Consider the following 18,303-nt stretch of genomic DNA (forward strand, 5'->3'; position numbering starts at 1 on the left):
AGTACTTTTATAAAGGAAATGAACTTTCCAAAAATACTTTTAGGAGAATTCTGTTGTGTTAGTGATTTCTTAGTTTAAATTTTGTGCTCTCTCTTTTGTGTGTGTTTGTTATGTGTATATTTGTGTGTATTTTTGTGTAAACTAATGAAAACATTGAATTTCATATATTGTTCTCCAGCCAAAGATATAAATATAAGAATTGATATAAAAGTAGAGAGAACCATAGTAATCTGGAATAGTGGACAAGTACGGCATTTGGACATAATTGAGTGATTCCAATTCTGGAATTTAGAATGTATAAACAGAAGAAAGGGGCTCAAGGAATCCGAATGAAACATGGCTAGCCTAGCTTTTTAAAACATGTTTTGCTGAAAGCTCTTGTCCCCTAAAATTTTGCGGGTTAAGAGAGCAATGGTAAGGGACTACTGAACATGGTACACTTGTTAAACTGATTTGGATTAAAAATATTGATCTCTCTGGTGCTACAGAACCTGTAGTAGGCAGAACACAACCAAGATGACTCAGGTGTGAAATGGCACTCTGGACACGACCCCAGACACCCAGAGGCACCAAGCCCCACTAAAGTGTTCAAGTAAGTGGTAGAGAGATAGAGGACAAAGACCAGAAGAATGTGTGCACAATTAAGAGGGGAGGAACTGGAGACTCATGGATGGAGAAAAACAGCCTAATTGCATAAGCATTGGCACCACATAAGGCAATGATTGGGTGCGGGAGAGTGTGTTGTTGCCAAGAACCATGTCTTCACTCACCTGATTATGGGAGAGCTGGCCTCACATCATGCCAACTGCTATACTTGGAGAATGTCCTAGCATCTCTTCCAGAAGCACTGTAGAGTTTTTCCTGGTTCCTGGGGATAAGGTGTATTTGTCAGAGAGCATGAGAATGGGAAAGCTGGCCTCATTACTCATTTACCTGTCTACCTATGGCAGGTGAAAAACTGGACCTGAGGTCATAAAAGTGAGAGTAGGCCACACACCTCACCTGGGCAGCACAATTCAGATGGTCCTGTTGGCATGGGCACAGGTGAGCCAGCCCTGAGGGTGTAAGAGCAGGAGAGCAGAATCTATTGCCTGCTGTAACATTGAATGAGCTACCCTGAGCAACGCTGGAGAGCTCTCCTTAGTGGTGTAGGTGCAGGAGAGCTGGCAAACTGATTAACTCAGCTACTACCCAGGCCCAGATTGGAGTTGGCTTGGGTGGTCCATATCAACATCTACCCCATGTATGCATGGCTGGAGTACGTGAACAGGTGTGTCATACAGATCCAAAGCCACAGGATCTCCAGGACACAGGGCGGCAAGAGGATAGAAGAGAGGAGTCATAGTGAGGATCTAGTATTGATAGTATAGCAGAGGCCACAAGCCTCAAACCAGATAAAAGACACATTGCAAACAAAGAAGTAGGTATAAAAAGGGCAAACTGTGGAACACACTGTGATACACTATAACTTCCATGAGATGTTTTTCTTTTTTCATTGTGGGGGAATGTTGCAAGGGCAAAGAGCAGGCTCAAAGGAATGGGAAGATGAGCAGATTGAGGTACATGATGTGAAATTCACAAAGAATCAATAAAAATGTAAATAAATAAGTTAAAACATCTTGACCAGCAGCAGGATATATATTGATCTAGATATAAATATATATCATATACATATAGATGTAGATATTTAGATGTATACATATAGATGTAGATATGTTGATATGTGAAATAAGTGTGGGTGAATCTTGAGCTATCTCAAACACAAGCTCTTAGAGAAGCCTGTCATTTCAGAATACCATAGTCTTAAGAAATTTTACATTTTAAGTTTTAAATATATTTGAATAAAATTATTTATTTTTGTCCTGATTTTGGGGTCAGGTGTGGAATAGTCTGTGTGTACAGGTGAAATCAGAGAAAGGGAGGTTTAGAGTGACCTAACTAAGGGTGTTCACTGGAAGGAGTTGATGCATGAAGATTTGAAGAAAGAATGAGAGACGAAGGCGACTCAGCCAGCCTAGCTAAACCAACCTAAGAGGCCTGGAGTCAGAGCTCATAGACGCAGCACAGACACCACTGGTGTGGACAGAACCCACAGGGGCTTTGTGTGGATCAGAATAGGTCCTGGAATGAGAAACCATGGTGTGATGCCTCTAAGAACATCCACATGTCACTAAACCAGAGTTTTTGGTAAAAGTTTATAATCCTAACAGCCATGTTTAATAGACACATAATCCAGGTATATAATTTACAAGCCATAAGCCCATGTTGGGCAGACCTAAGGCTGTACTAACTCATTTCCCAGCTAGGTCCCTTGTTACTTGCTGATTCTCCCAGCCATGGAGTTCTGCTCCATGACGGCTTTTTCCTCACTCATCTTCTCTTCCTTCCCCCTCTGTACCTACAACCCCCTCACTGGAACCTCCAGTCACACCTTTCTCCGTCCACTGCCCAATCACAGGCTCTAGCCTTTATTGACCAGTTAAATTGGGAAGATGCTCACATGGCATCATTTTGAATATGTGAGGATCTGCAACCACATGTTGAGGAACCTCATGCTAATATTTAGCATTAGAATAGAAGCAGCATCAGACAAAGTCCTTCCAAATTCAAAGGCGCTCTCTCTCTCTCTCTCTCTCTCTCTCTCTCTCTCTCTCTGTCTCTCTCTCTCTCTCTCTGTCTGTCTCTGTCTCCCTCTGTCTCTCTCTTTTTAACTACCTGATTGTGTGTGTGTGTGTGTGTGTGTGTGTGTGTGTGTGTGTGTGTGGTTGTTTTATTTATTTACATCTCAAGTGTCCCCTTCCCAATTTCAGCAAACCCCTCATCCCATCCACCTTCCTCTCTGCCTCTATGAGGGTTCTCCTCCACTCACCCACTCCCACCTCACTGCCCTATCATCCACCTCTGCTGGGCATCAAGCCTCTGCAGGATCAATGGCTGAAACTCCAATTGATGCCTGATAAGGCAGTCCTCTACTACATATGTAGCTTCAGTCATGGATTCCTTCATGAGTACTCGTTGGTTGGTGGTTTAGGCCCTGGGAGCTCTGGGTGGTCAGGTAAGTTGATATTGTTTTTCTTGACATGGTGTTTCAATCTCTTCAGGTAATAACAACACGTAGTAACAACATGGACAAGAGTATATATCTGAAGCCAGACTTAACTGTAACATTTCAACAGGGTTTGCAAACTAAAAATGTTTCTAATTAAGTTATTTCTTCACTACTCTCTTCCAACATTTCCACATTTACAAATTCAGGTACAGAGAAAGACTATCTGCTTTAGTGTTACCTATGGTCATTTTTTCCACTTTTAACACTATAGGACTGAGATTTAACTCTATTAAAGTACATTATATGAGTCAAATCATCCTGCTCACATAGACCCCAGTGTATCTCTAATTTATTCCTTTCTACTATTTACAGTATTACTTTTCCTAATAATACTTTGTCATTTTTAGCAGTTTCTGTAACAGATCTGTTCCATAACCACTATTTCCCTTTTATCCTGAAAAGTATGTAACTTTATATTATCTGGAATCAATTTTGAAAATGGAAATTATTTTATATACTATTCACAATGGATAAATATAAGAAAAGTTTCATGGTATAGGGAACTTTGAGTTTCTTTAAACCCAGAAGATGAATATATTTTCTTCATGATACATTTTTATTTTTCAAATATTACTGTGCTGCTCAGACATACAATGAATCTTAATGGAGGGCATATTGTATGCTTTGTTTCTGTCAGACTAACTGAAATTACTCCGTGATAAAATATCAGTATGCACAAAAATAAATTTCATTTTTGTACATGTCATATATAAATGTTAAAGCAGTTACTCTTCTGAATTTAGCTATATATGTTAAAACACCCTCTTCCCAGAATAAAAAGCTGAGAAAAATATGAAGATTACCATTGGGGACATTTTAAAACTTTCATATGCCCTATCCAACATAATCCTGAAAAAGTTGCATAGATTTGAAATGTTTCAAGATGAACCATTTATTCTAGACCCCTCATGGGCCTGCCACCAAACACATATCTAGAATGTGGAAGTCATTTTATTTTACAAGTCTCGTTAATTGTGTCTTCCTCTATGGTGACACCAAGAGAGTTAGAACCTGAAAGTCATCTTTCAAATTTCTATTAGTTTTGTGTACCATTGCAAGACTGAGCGGGTCCCATGAACAGACACATTTCTTAACATTATTAACTTTCCCAGCTAGTCTAATTTTGAAACCTCCCATTGCCATTTAGATAATTTTGGCTCTTTGTTATTTCCTTTTCTAAAACCAGAGTTAGTGCATCCACGAAGGTCGTTTATTCTGAATTTTTATCATATCCTGTGTATTCTTGGTACCACTGTGAGGGACAGTTTCTGATTCTGTTTCTCATATAATGATTCTAACATTCTGTTTCTCACTCAGCTTCCTTGGGAGTACTTTTCCACAACTGAGGCTTCTTCTCATTTGCACCACACCCTGACGTATCTGCGTCTATTTCCCTCATGTCTGAACACTTTCTAGATATGGTCTGCCTCTATTCTATGACCCCTTCCTATTTTCCATGCTTTTGTGGTATTATAAGAGTTTATACATGATACTTGACTGTAGTCATTAATAAAATATATTTTGGGTATATTTCTAAGTAATTTGTTTTTATTCTGATTAAAGCACATGGCATCATTGTAGTTATTTTTAAGAAACGACCAATAAATTAAAAAACTAATCGATCAACTGATTGAAACAATGGAGCATAATTATTTAAACTTGTATTTTTTTTAATTGTGCCAAAAAAAAAGTCAAAGCATGTTTGTTGTGTTAAACTAAGGTATACACCTCTGACCTTGTCATGCTCTGGGAATTTAAACATTCTTGGTACCAGGCTGACAGGGCACTATTTCATATAAGAAAGTCATAATTTTTCCTTACTGTGTATTATAACAATATTTACTACTTCAGGCAGTGTTCTGGTTTCCTTTCTATTGTTGTAATAAATATTCTGACCCAAAGAAATGGAGAGGAAAAAAGAAATTACTTGGCTTACATTTGCAATCACTAATGAAAATCAAGTCAAAAACCCATCCTTGACTCTCAGCAGAAATAAACGAGGAACACTGGCTAGATCACTTTCTGTCTTTCACATCAGCTCATGATTAGGTAGCTTTCATATACAACTGACTGTTCTGCATCAATCAATACTCAAAAGACGCTTGCAGGCCTATCTGTTCTAGGCAAACCTCAACTCAAGTTTCTGTTCTTGGTGACTCTATGCTTTCTCAGGGTGACAATTAAAGTTGGCTTGGTCAGGTAGGTGAGAAACAGGTAAGGAAAATGCACCAGCATTAAAGCATACATAAGGCATTTCTTAGATACAAAATAAGATGAGGAATCTTAGTTTTAAGAAAGGGTCTCATGTATCAAATGGAGCTCCAATGTGCTATCTTGCCCAGGATGATATTGAGCCCCTATGGCTACTGTGACGGCTTTGCAAATACTAGAATTATAGCATGGGACAACATGCCTGATTTAAGAAAATAAATTCACTATTCCAACTATCAGTCTCATTTTAAAATTAAATATCTCATTTAAAATTTATTATAATATTATTTTATAATATTTTATTAATAGCTGAGTAGTATTCCACTGTGTAAATGAACTACATTTTCTGTATCCACTTTTCTGTTGTGGAACATCTGGGTTGTTTCCAGCTTCTGGCTATCACAAATGAGGCCACTATGAACATAGCGGAACATGTGCTCCTGTGGCATGGTGGGGCATCTTTGGGGTATATTCCCAATCGTGGATTTTCTGGGTCTTTACGTAGATCTTTTTCCAATTTTCTGAGGAACCTCCAAATTGATTTTCTATAATGGTTGTACCAATTTGTAATTCCACCAGTAGTGGAGGAGTGTTCCTCTTTCTTTACATCCTTGCCAACATGTGTCATGACCTGAAATTTTGATCTTAGCCATTCTGACTGTTGTAAGGTGGAATCTCAGGATCCTTTTGATTTGTATTTCCCCGATCACTTTGAGAATTACTTTTGGTGCTTCTCAGCCATTTGAGATTCCTCTATTGGGAATTCCCTCCCAGTAAACCCCATTTCTATATCCCATTTTTTTGATTGGGTTTTTTGGTTTTTTTGGTGGTAATATTTTGGATATTAGCCCTCTATCAGATGTGGGGTTAATGGAGATTTTTTTTCCCAATCATGTTTCAAAATACCACTGTCTTACTGGAGAAAAAAAGGCAGAAAAAAAAGTGGTTTGTTATCTGTAGCTGTCCATAGCTGGCAACTGGTTTGAGAAAGTATTTCTTGAAGTCAAGTTACTCACTTTCTGGTTCTCAATGTGCACTTCAGTTGGGTCTTGCTGGCTCTATGCCTAATGCCTTGTGATGGTTTGCATATGCTTGGCCCAGGGAGTGGCAATATTAGAAGGTGTGGCCTTGTTAGGTGAAGTATGTCACTGTGGGGGTGTGGTTGGAGACCCTCCGCCTAGCTGCCTGAGGATGCTCAGTCTGTTCCTGGCTTCCTTTGGGTGAAGATGTAGAACTCAGCTCCTCCTGCACCGTGCCTTCCTGGATGCTGTGATGCTACCATGCTCCTGCCTTGATGATAATGGACTGAACCTCTGAACTTGAGCTGTGCCAGTTCTAGCTCTATCAACAATTCCATGCCACAGATAGTTGTATTAAGTTCTTCCTTTACTTGATCTCATCCAAACCTCCTTCGTTGGGTCCAAACTGTTGACATCCAAACCTTCCTTGAGAGCTCATGTGCTCTGCTGAGCAATCATCAGCAACCACAGTCATCTGTGTTTTGATAAATTTTCATAATTTCTACTTCAGTATTTGGTCACGCATCCCTTCACATACAGGAGGACAATGTTTTAAAAGTAATGTAAAGGGAATTTCCCAACTACGTCAAATGGAGGCATATCTATGTTTGAAGGTGAATATACAGGAAGTGACTGTAGTGGTCACATGACATGTGGTCCCCACCTACAGGTATGGCTATTGATCCTTTCCTAAGTGTGCCTGAATTCAGACCTCACTCCAGGTGGGCTGTGGGCTCTTGCTCCAAAGCTAAAGAATGGCAGTTTGTGCACTTACTGTTTCATTTTAAAATATAACAAAACAACACAGGAAACACCTTTTGACTCTTGAATTTATGGTGGCATTGCAGTCATACAAGTAACATCTCCTCTTTGGGTTCAGTTTGCAGGTGACACTGACTTGTTTATAAGGATAGTTGTTCTGTTTCTCGTTTCCTTTTGTCTTTTCCAGTACTTGTAGGACATATGTCTGAAAGGATTGACAAATGGCAGTTCCTTTGTCATAATATCCCCTTCAACTTGCTACCTATTTTCTTGTCTTTCTTGCTCAATTAGCAAAATAGCTGAGTCCATCTAATACTGGGTGTATGAAAATACACCAGCATATAATACTGGGTAATTTATGCGCTGATTTCATGAACTGAAAAGTCATGTGGAAAGCAATTGAGAAATGTACCTAATACGTGCAAATTTATGATACTCCCCTATAAACATGCTCACACATGTATGTACATACCTACAAATATATTTTTAAATTTCTGTGTCCTACAGAAATTTTCAAAAGCAACTTCATTAAAATAAATTAAGAAAGAAGGAAAGTCTATTATGAGTACTTCAGTCTAATTGATTCAAACAGAACAGTTTCTTTTAAATGTGCGGTTCACCGTACCTATCCCTGCACACTCCTCTGTGCCTAACAGAGTAGCCAGGCTGGTTATCAGCAGCAGACTCAGATGCTGAGAATAAACTACTTGCTCATTAGAACACGCAAAGCTGGAGATGTCTTTCAGTGACTCATGCCAACAAATTACTGACTCTCAGACAACTTGTTGTGTTCAAGTTTAGCAGATAGATAGACTGATCTCAGAGAATGAAATAATCAGTGTAGACTCCCAACTTAACAGATGTTGAGCTCCTGTGAGTCATGTAACTGCCAAAAGGAAAGATGGCGAGTCAATAATTTTCTTTCTTGTCAAACTGCAAAGATAAAAAGAATTATGAGAGAGACATGAAGAAAAGCTGTGCAGTCCAGAGTAAGTAAGAGGAGATCTTTCTTGACTTCTGAATGTGTCCATTTCTCTCAGGAAGAATCTGTTTGCTTGTTTTTTTCCTTCCCTTTATAAGTCATAATAATGGCTTTAAGTCCACTATCTAATACCACTCGAAGAGCAAACCACTTTTTCATTCCACTGGTTACTTTAGAGAGCACTATTTGACTAACCTGTGAACTGTATATACGAGGTTACTCAGAAAAATAATCCAACCATAGCAGGGTGAGATTCCAACCCTCATGGCAAATATATATAATATGTAACAAATATACTAAATTTTAGGAATTTTTATAAACTGTTTGGTTAAACTTAACCAAAACTTCACATTAGGTGAGTTGTACGTAAATGTACATCTTAGGTAGCATTTTGTCAGTATTTTTGAGAAATAGTAGTCTCTCCAAGAAAGCACAGGATGTGCTTGAATGTGAGGAATTTCATAACTTGCCCATGACTCTTCTCACATGTTTTCAGAGTGATTTTTTATTCCAGATTATAATCCATTTTATTTCAATACAACATATGTAATGCTTAATATTAGTGGTTTTGAGATGAGTTTGACTATAAAACATTCAATTTATTATAAAATGTCATTGCTATGTGTGAATTTTCCTGAGGCTATATAAAGGTACATCTGATGTCACATAGCCCACTGGCAGAGCAAAGGAATGCTAGCTTTCCAATCTAAGTTGGTGGACCAATCAGTTTACTGGAGATACTTATAGAACAAGGGCGGCTCAAAGACAGCTGCATGATCAGAACTCCCCTCCTTGCCCATCATTCAAGATCTCTTGTCCTCTTTCTGGTGAAAAGAAATGGGAAATAAAAATCTCACGTTAGAAATCTCACCAACCCCTGATACTACTACTAAAGAATATGTCTAGTCTCCTTGATGTGATCAGAGTTTGTCTCTTCTAAGGACAATAAGGGTGAGACAATCAAAGAACCATTCTAACAAATCTAATATTTCAGAGTTAGTTATAGAAATATTATGAACTCATCCATGTGCAGTGGCACCTCCAAAAGCTGCCAACCTCTTCACACTAATCCCCTTCTTTTTTTTTTTCAAGGAAAACTCATATCACTTTATTTCTCTGGAGTATAATTGAGTATTCCCTTTTACAATCCAAACATACTGCTTGAGCCCTTTATTTATAAGTCCTTCAGTAGTAACTTTGGCAAATAAAAATGGAAAAATGTTGAATTCGTTGTGACACCAGGCCACTGATTCAGCAGAATATATATAAACATATGTCATATACACATATATGCATATGAAGCTCTAAGTTTTATTTTAAAGTACTCTAAAGCATAAAATATCATCATTTTACTTTGTGTGCTTTATTAATTTGCGGGAAAGGGAAGGTGAGGTACATTGGCCTCAAACTTACTATTAGCTGAGAATGGCCCTGAACTCCTGATCCTCCTGCCTCTACCTCTCGAGCGCTAGGGTGGAGTAAGAATTCTAGAATTTTTGGTCTCCTTTAAAAAAAAAAAGCCCAGAAATACAATATGCTGCTTCAGTCTCGTGTGTGTGATATGAGGCTGCTTCAGACCGTCCCCAGCAGCTGACCTACCTGTGTCGTGCTCCAGCAGAGCCATGGTTCTGCCAGCTGCAAATAGCCTCCAAACTTAATCTATACAGTTCTGCATGGCAGCTGAATGTGCGAGCTGGGTACAGAGAGCTCCCCAGTGTGAAGCAGTAGAAGTAGCTGGGTTCAGATGACATAAGCTAACGATGAAGCCAACCTCAAAGACTTCTGTGCTTATGTCATCCTATCTGTGCTTTCATCGGGAATGCGCCATTAATTCTGTCCAGTAGTAAGAAAGATGGTCCATTTGCTACAGCCTGGTCAACAGCAGAGCTTATTAGCATCTTGGGGTTACAAAGTCACTTTGTCCAGGATTGAAAGGATCAGATTTTTCCCACTAAAGACCTAGCTATCTTTGTACTGTTCTGCTCATGTCAGTTTCACACCTTGGCCAAGATATTATGTAGGCTGCAACATTAGTGTGGCCTCATGGTTACTTATCATGACCATCTTCTGAATCCTGGGAAGCAGTTATAAAACAGTTGCCAGCTGAAATAAATTTTTTTTTTCGGAGCTGGGGACCGAACCCAGTGCCTTGCGCTTGCTAGGCAAGTGCTCTACCACTGAGCCAAATCCCCAACCCCTGAAATAAAATTTTTAATGTAATCGATGATGCAGCAATATTGTTAAACACTTGAGGCATGCAGTCCAACTTTCTGGTTTTTTTATGTTTTCATTATGTAATGCTGTGACAGTGTTTACTGATATCCTACCCCACTCCAATAGAGTTGAATAATAAAGACAAATCTATTATGAATAATGTTCATTGAGACTATATGTTTCATCTTCTTCAAATATTAGTCAATCAGAACTAAAGAGGTAGGATTCCCACTTGTGAATTATGAACTATGAAAAGACTAATGTTTATACATTTGTTAGTTTACAATTCCTCTGTCTACAACATATTTGTTCCATAAATATTTCTCTCTCTCTCTCTCTCTCTCTCTCTCTCTCTCTCTCTCTCTCTCTCTGCGTGTGTGTGTGTGTGTGTGTGTGTGTGTGTATGAGAGAGAGAGGTAGAAAGAGACAGAGACACAGTAGAGAGACAGAGAAACGGAAAGAGAATCAGAGACATATAGACACTCCCTCAGATCTCTAATACCCCATTGTCACTGACGAACACCAGACTATCTCATACTGAAATAGTATCTTGTGTAGAATAGCACTCATAGAAATACAAAGTAATATACAGAGGAAGGTTGAAAGAATGTCAGTATTCACCTGAACAAGGAGAAAGAATGGAAATATGGGATTGCAAACACAAGACAACTTCTGCAAGTAAACATGATGTTAATTACTATATAATTATACAATGGTACAGATTTTGTTTGGGAGATATATTTATTTGTTTGTATGTTTGTTTTTGAGTCTTAGCTTTACTCTACAAAAAATCTGTTCTATAATTCCCAGTGTAGCCCTGATTGTCTTGAAGTCACTGAAGTCTTTGTTTTGGCTTCCTAATTACTGAGATTATAGGCATGAGGCTCAGCTACCACAAGAGCTTAGTGAAAAAACATAATAAATAACTATGAACTCTAAAAATTCACACTAAAATGTAGCCTTCATGCAAACTTGTCAAATAATTGATTTTACATCAATTATGTGCCAAAATATATTTTATGAGAAAGATCAAGGTTGAAGAGGAAAAGATTGGCTTAGCAGATCACTGATAGGAGATACTATGACTGCAAACAAATATGTGAAAAATAACTATCAAGCAAGTTTGAGAGAGAAACATAAAAAAGATGACATCAATATTTTAAAATAATTACTGCTTTTCCAACACTAAATCCACATTCTTTTATACTATGTATAGTTACTTTTTGGATTTTAAAAATTATAAAAAATTATAAAAGAGGGATAGAAAGGAGGTGCCCTGCATGACAGGATGTTTCTCTTCCTGGAAGTAGTGGTTACTGAACAGGGTTCACATTCACAGAGTAATAAACCGGCATGTCTTTGATCAAGGAGATCACATGAAGATCAAAATGAGCCCCCAAATGATTCAGGCTCTGGTCAGTTCACTTGGCTGCCCACAAGATTCAGTAAGTAAAACCATATTGCACAAGATAATGTGTATACATGTAGAAAGATACAGGGTATGCAGGCTAGAATTGAACTAGAAACTTTCTCTTTGCTGGCTAGAATTCAAACCACCTGAGAGTTCTGTAGTCATTGCTGGTTAATAAAAGTCATCATATATCTTGAGTATTGTCCAGGTATGTATCTTATGAACTAGAACAAAACCTATGAGAAAAGACCTATATAATAAAAACTTTACTATTGTGATGCCTAAGTTTCCTTTGCTTGGACTTGAGGCTCGCTCCATGGGAGAAATGGTGGAGGACATTTCCCTGGTACTTTATGCTTATTCAATACCCATTCTTGGACTTCATGGGTTCAAGAAGTAATTTATTATACTTGTTGTAATAAATTCATATAGTATGCAACTGTCTTCTGAATATTTGGAGTTATGTAAATACTCAAAAGCTACTCCAAACACTAACCAGACAATGTTCTACTTACAATGAAGTATAAATAAGCAATGAACAATGAACTGTTTAAAAGAAGTAACTCATGGCTTCCCAAGATGCTGAGAAGTGATGGTTACAAACTCAGACACAAGTAAGATATTCACCCAAACCATTCCAAGACTTAGCAATCATTGTTGGGGAGGGTTGTGAAATTTCATTCTCGATACTCTTCCAACCATTAAAATAATTCCCTCAAGTCATAAACAAGAGGAGTGGAAAGTGGTCACTTTTTTAAACCACTGAACTGTTGATAAATTACTGGGAGAGGCAAATCATTGTAATAGTTTATCCAGCTCTCAACCCATAAAATTACAAAAGATAGCATCTAACCCATGGTCATACAGATAGCCCTGGTTAACTCATGGTTCACAAAACAAAAAGAATATAGATATGAATAAGGGAGAAAGGTCTGTAAGGGAGAGGTTTATAGGGGAGACAGGAGATGGTAAGACACAGTCTGTATGTGCTATATGAATGTGTGATATTCTCTAAGAATAAATAATTTTAGAAACAATACAGAAAAAATTATGTTTGACAATATTAATCATAGTTTTTAATGGGAGTGCTTTCTGAAGATCTCGAGTAAGCCAGAATTGGGCTAGTAATAAAGGGAATTCTGGGAAATATCAGGGATTTAATGAAGATGTTCTTTAAAAATTATCACCTTCAAAAAATGAATCAAGGAAGACTGGGCTGCATATTGCTGAGACATATTAGACAAAAGGAAAACAGAAATGACTTTCACTTGGACAATTGACATTTTCATTCTTGATTATATGTTCTGATTCATGAATTTATTAAGAAATTTTGGACAAATAGATTGTTAAGCTTTATTAAGCACCCTGTTCTGACTTACTCCTTCAACTAAAGAATCATTTTCAAGGAGAAGTAAAAGTGAAAATACAGACCTGAACTCATCTTTTTATCATTTATATTCGCAAGATCACACATTCACATTGCCAAGAGGACCTTCCCTATGAATTTTTATTCCAGAACAGTTGTCTCCCTTTGGAATTATTAGGCCTTGACAGCTGTATATAAAGTTGAAATAATGAGCTTTGGCATCTGAGAGTGCCTTCATCTTCTTTCATCAATATAGCTATAATAATTGAAAATGTCATGTTAAAATGATTGCAAGCTACAGACATCTGTCACTTATAATCATAAAAATTTAGCTATGATTGCTAAATGTATGCATCATTTGGAAGCCTATTATAGAACGCGTAATTATTTGCACTGCTAAGGAACGTGTGTGTTGTTTTCAATAATTATTTGTAAATAGTGAACTATGATGCCAATTTACAAAGAAAATTGAAAACATCCTTTATTATAATTGAAAATACATGTTTCTTACCTGTTTGTGGTCTAATTAGGGCATGATACTTGAAAATTTTGTTCACTAGGTTACTGAAATTATTAATTTTTGAAAAATTGTTACTGCAATTATTGTCCTCCTTTCATTACTGTTCCATAAAATTTAATTCATTTTTTACATGGGCCAAATTTTTGTAATCAGTCCATTTTTAGGTTTTCCACAATTTTGACTGTCTGCTCATGAAAAATTTTTGGATCCCATACTGTCAATTATTTTATAGGATAATAATAGTATGTATATTTTTCATTTTTCATTTTAAAGCTTGAATTGTTACCTTTCGTCTTAGAGTGGCGGTAATGTACAGCTTCAGCACGAGTGTAATCAGAAAAGCATTCGTAGATAACTTCTGGTAATGCTGCAAACCTTCGACAAATAAAGGTTACAGAGATTCACATAGAACCACACCTCTAGACTCCCATTTAGGGTTTTCTCATTAAACACAACTAAAAATAAACTTTAATAGGATTCTTGACCAAAATGATGATGTAACATTTGTGTGCTTTAATCTCCTTGGGAAGTTTATGACATCAATGAATGATAAAATAATGGGATTTTAGTAAGTCTAAGCCATGTGTCTTCTTGAAAAAATGTCTCTCACCAGAGAGACATTTAACCTAAGAGTACATGAGTATGCTCATACACTATTGTACTTGTGTTCACTGGCTTGTTTCCTTTAACATGATGTTCTCAGTTTATCTAATATTTTGAAGAGTAATGTCCATTTAAGGAGTGTGTGTGTGTGTGTGTGTGTGTGTGTGTGTGTGTGTGTGTGTTGGTGACTAAACCTTCCATCTCCTGAAATGTCAATCAAGTACTTCCACATGTTTTACTTAAGTTAGTTACTGCACTATGTAGGGGAAGAGGATATTTAGAGGATATTTATGTATTTGAAACACTGATGCTTTATAGAAGGTAATCTAAATATAATGTAGATAATATTTACATTTCTAAATATTATAATAAAACATTTCTCCTGTTTTGTAAAGTATAAGCTCAGTTGTTTTTTGTTTTGTTTTTTGTTTGTTTGTTTGTTTGTTTGTTTGGATTTTTGAGAGAGAGAAAGAGAGAGAGAGAGAGAGAGAGAGCAGACGTTTTTTAGTTTTGTGTTTTATAAGTCATTTATTTTGGTATGTATTTCCTAAGTCTTTTATAATAACCACAAACTCAATGCCAAGACTAGCATCATAAATATTCCCCACATTTTGTACCAAAAATAGAGAACATGCTTTTTTCTTTGCATAAACCCTTATACCAATTTAGGTTGATATTTTTTTTTCATGGTTTAAGATCACTGACTGTTATATAAGCTGAGGATTTCAACTGACACAAAAAGAGTAAAATTAGAAGACAAAAATCTAAATAGAGGAATTTCCCTCCATCAGATTGCTCTCTTTGCATGTCTTCAGGGCCTCCTTCTTTCTTTCTTTCTTTCTTTCTTTCTTTCTTTCTTTCTTTCTTTCTTCCTTCCTTCCTTTCTTTTTTTTTTTTTGTTTATATTCATTTTTTTCCATCCTTATTAACTTGGGTTTTATTATTTACATTTCGATTGTTATTCCCTTTCCCAGTGTCTGGGCCAACATTCCCCTAACCCCTCCCCTCCCCTCCCCTTCTTTATGGGTGTTCCCCTCCCCATCCTCCCCCCCATTATCGCCCTCCCCCCCAACAATCACGTTCACTGGGGGTTCAGTCTTAGCAGGACCCAGGGCTTCCCCTTCCACTGGTGCTCTTACTAGGATATTCATTGCTACCTATGAGGTCAGAGTCCAGGGTCAGTCCATGTATAGTCTTTAGGTAGTGGCTTAGTCCCTGGAAGCTCTGGTTGCTTGGCATTGTTGTACATATGGGGTCTCGAGCCCCTTCAAGCTCTTCCAGTTCTTTCTCTGATTGCTTCAACGGAGGTCCCGTTCTCAGTTCAGTGGTTTGCTGCTGGCATTCGCCTCTGTATTTGCTGTATTCTGGCTGTGTCTCTCAGGAGCGATCTACATCCGGCTCCTGTCGACCTGAACTTCTTTGCTTCATCCATCTTATCTAATTGGGTGGGTGTATATGTATGGGCCACATGTGGGGCAGGCTCTGAATGGGTGTTCCTTCTGCCTCTGTTCTAAACTTTGCCTCCCTATTCCCTCCCAAGGGTACACTTGTTCCGTTTTAAAGAAGGAGTGAAGCATTCGCATTTAGGTCATCCTTCTTGATTTTCATATGTTCTGTGCATCTAGGGTAATTCGAGCATTTGGGCTAATATCCACTTATCAATGAATGCATACCATTTGTGTTTTTCTGTGATTGGGTTACCTCACTCAGGATGATATTTTCCAGTTCCATCCATTTGCCTATGAATTTCATAAAGTCATTGTTTTTGATAGCTGAGTAATATTCCATTTTGTAGATGTACCACATTTTCTCTGTCCATTTTTCTGTTGAAGGGCATCTGGATTCTTTCTGACTCCTGGCTATTGTAAATAAGGCTTCTATGAACATAGTGGAGCATGTGTCTTTGTTATATGTTGGGGCATCTTTTGGGTATATATCAGGGCCGCTTTCTTAATGTGGGAGGGCACAACCCTCTGTGGTCAGTGCTATCCTTGAGAGTATAGGACTAGGTTGTACAATTAAAAAGGTTTTTTATTTAATTTTGCTGAATTTTAACTTATTTGTATATATGTGTTGGTCTCTGTTGGTCTATAGGTTCACCGCATGACACAGGTATCATAGAGACCAGAAGAGAGCATCAAACTACTGGAAACTGGAGTTACAGATGACTAAAGCACACAATTGAGTACTGCAAACCAAAGTTTCAGGCTCTTGTGAGAGCAGGAAGTGTTTTGATTCCTTTAATTTCCTATTTTTCGTTATAATGTGCTTTGGTCACGGTGTTAATATTAATTTTTCTTCAGCAAAATTGTATTTTAGAAATTGTATGTTAGTAAACTTTTGTATGTGAAATATTTTATTCTTTCATTTAAAATGATTATTAATAATTATAGTATTATTTTCTTTGAGTTTTTGATTTCATGTTATCACATTCCAGTTTTTATAAAAGGTTCTATAACTAAGCCAATGCAGCATATCTCCTTTAAGTTATCATACAGAAATAATGCTTCATTAAGCATTACTTTAAATATTTAACAAATATAAAAATTATAAAAGTGCTCACACCTTTCATTAATACATTTTTCCTAGACAAGAGTTTTACTCCACTACAAATTTATATGACTATCTTCAACTTATAGCTTTACTTTCTAAAAACAATATTCAAATGAAAATAGATGCTCTGGCATTAACACACACACACACACACACAGACACACACACACACATTTGGTGTTACAAATAAATTAATGGATCTAGTTTGAATTTGGTATCTTAGTTGTTATCCATACTTTTTGAGGAAGAAGCAGAGTATTAGTTATTCTAGAACCATATCATTTGTACTAAAGAAGATAAGAGGCTATTGAGTTCTGTTATAAGTCTCCTGAATTCTAATGCTTGCCATTCAGACTCAGGTGGATAGATAGACAGTATTTCTATCCTTATATGGGACAGAAAATTGTTCTCTCTTGTCTTTTTTTTTTAAATTAAAATAGCTATTTACTCTGATTCAAATTCACAAACCCACACTCTCCCACACTAACCCTAACACTTGATTTACATATATATATATGTATATATATATATATATAATGGCTCTGAAGAACTATATGATTGATTATATAGATATAAAACATATGCATATAGATGTATAATAGTATATATTTCTCTATATATTTCTATATAATCAATCACATAACTCTCCAGGATATACATATCTTTTTTTTCCTTTTTTTTTAATTAACTGGAGTATTTCTTATATACATTTCAAGTGTTATTGCCTTTCCCGGTTTCCGGGCAAACATCCCCCTCACCCCTCCCCTTCCTTATGGGTGTTCCCCTCCCAAACCTCCCCCCATTGCCGCCCTCTCCCCATAGTCTAGTTCACTGGGGGTTCAGTCTTAGCAGGACCCAGGGCTTCCCCTTCCACTGGTGCTCTTACTAGGATATTCATTGCTACCTATGGGGTCAGAGTCCAGGGTCAGTCCATGTATAGTCTTTAGGTAGTGGCTTAGTCCCTGGAAGATCTGGTTGCTTGGCATTGTTGTACATATGGGGACTCGAGCCCCTTCAAGCTCTTCCAGTTCTTTCTCTGATTCCTTCAACGGGGGTCCTATTCTCAGTTTAGTGGTTTGCTGCTGGCATTCGCCTCTGTATTTGCTGTATTCTGGCTGTGTCTCTCAGGAGCAATCTACATCCGGCTCCTGTCGGTCTGCACTTCTTTGCTTCATCCATCTTGTCTAATTGGGTGGCTCTATATGTATGGGCCACATGTGGGGCAGGCTCTGAATGGGTGTTGCTTCAGTCTCTGTTTTAATCTTTGCCTCTCTATTCCCTGCCAAGGGTATACTTTTTCCTCATTTAAAGAAGGAGTGAAGCATTCACATTTTGATCATCCGTCTTGAGTTTCGTTTGTTCTAGGGATCTAGGGTAATTCAAGCATTTGGGCTAATAGCCACTTATCAATGAGTGCATACCATGTATGTCTTTCTGTGATTGGGTTAGCTCACTCAGGATGATATTTTCCAGTTCCGACCATTTGCCTACGAATTTCATAAACTTGTTGTTTTTGATCGCTGAGTAATATTCCATTGTGTAGATGTACCACA

At 37.4% G+C, this 18,303-nt stretch overlaps 1 long non-coding RNA gene across 1 annotated transcript; it reads left to right on the top strand.

The window, feature by feature from the left end:
- The first annotated feature begins 306 nt into the window (after nucleotides 1-306).
- On the top strand, nucleotides 307-16,556 carry LOC134485952 (uncharacterized). Its single transcript, XR_010064391.1, has 2 exons — nucleotides 307-592; nucleotides 16,292-16,556. It is a non-coding gene; the product is annotated as an uncharacterized LOC134485952 (long non-coding RNA).
- Nucleotides 16,557-18,303: the final 1,747 nt, after the last annotated feature.

Source organism: Rattus norvegicus, chromosome 2, assembly GCF_036323735.1.
Source record: "Rattus norvegicus strain BN/NHsdMcwi chromosome 2, GRCr8, whole genome shotgun sequence".
Lineage (NCBI taxonomy): Eukaryota > Metazoa > Chordata > Mammalia > Rodentia > Muridae > Rattus > Rattus norvegicus.